This window comes from Lactuca virosa, chromosome 4 (assembly GCF_052849685.1).
Source record: "Lactuca virosa cultivar CGN04683 chromosome 4, Lactuca_virosa_CGN04683_v6, whole genome shotgun sequence".
NCBI lineage: Eukaryota > Viridiplantae > Streptophyta > Magnoliopsida > Asterales > Asteraceae > Lactuca > Lactuca virosa.
In genome coordinates, this window is record NC_136429.1 from 34,386,247 (window position 1) to 34,387,490 (window position 1,244).

Genomic DNA, 1,244 nt, shown 5'->3' on the forward strand with positions numbered 1-1,244 from the left:
GCATTTCTTCCAAGTTTGGTTTCCTTTCTTGCACCGGCTCCTCCTTTTGGTAAAAACCCCTTGCTTGTTGTCTGAACTTTTCCTCCTTCGCCTTTTTGTACTCATCACATGGTAGCCATTCTTTCTTCGGTTTTCGCCAATCATTATCAAATCTATCTCCGCTTGAATAGAATACTTGGGCTTTCTTGTTCCCATTCTTATCCAAATCACAATCTTTAGTAAGATGAGGTCCGTTACAATTCTCACATCCAACCCGAATAGCATGGATTGTTTGATCCATCTTATCCATCCTCCTATCCATGCTTTTCAACATTGCCATCATTGCCGCCATGTCCTCAGAAACAGAATTCACCTCCCCTCTAATTGGATTATTCCTTGGATTATGATATTCTCTAGAATGCTTAGAGAATTCTTCAATTAGTTGCTTTATCACCGGGGGTGCCTTCTTTGTGAGCGGTCCTTGCGAGTCACGTAATTGCCTTGTTGTCACGTTTACTCCATCATAAAAAATGGAGACTTCTTGTTGACTATTTAGTCATGATGCGGGCAGTTTCTTAGCAAACCTTTGTATCTCTCCCACGCCTCATATAAGAATTCTCCAACTTGTTGTTCAAAGTTGGCAATAGCTTTCTTTAATTTGGCTATCTTTGAGGAGGGCAAAATTGATCAATAAATTCTTCTTTCATCTTAGCCCATGTAGTGATGGATCCGGGAGGGGGTGACTTGAGTCAATCCTTTGCAGCACCTTTGAATGTGACGGGAAGCATCCGAAGCAAAGCGGTATCGCGTGCCACATTAGGAAAATTAAAGTAGTCGGCTATGTCGCTGACCTCTTCTAGGTGTTTGTACGCGTCTTCGTGGTCTTTTCTATAGAATGGAATCTCCTTAAGTTGGGCGAGTATGTGGCCTTTGAGTTCAAAATTTACGTTTGCGGGAATCGCGGGTTGCACGAGCCCCGGACCGGTGTCTTCACGCATCTTCTTCTTCCATTCGCCCATGGGAACTTCATCGATGTTAGCCATGGTGGTGTCGAATCCGCCTTCTAAATCGCTCCCTTAAAATTCGCTTTCTTCTTGTTCGGATTCGTACTCGATGTCCTCCTTGATTGGGTCTTCGTTCGCCAAGGAAATGCTGGATCCTCCTGATTTACTGCTCTTCTTCTTGCTGAAAACAAATCTGATATTCTTCAAAGGTGAGTTCTTTGAAGATGCGGATTCTCCAACGGTTTTTCCTTTGTTCTTCTT

At 43.2% G+C, this 1,244-nt stretch overlaps 1 non-coding gene across 1 annotated transcript; it reads left to right on the forward strand.

Moving 5' to 3' along the window:
• The first annotated feature begins 532 nt into the window (after nt 1–532).
• On the forward strand, nt 533–639 carry LOC145110114 (small nucleolar RNA R71). The gene has a single exon (XR_013709495.1). It is a non-coding gene; the product is annotated as a small nucleolar RNA R71 (small nucleolar RNA).
• Nucleotides 640–1,244: the final 605 nt, after the last annotated feature.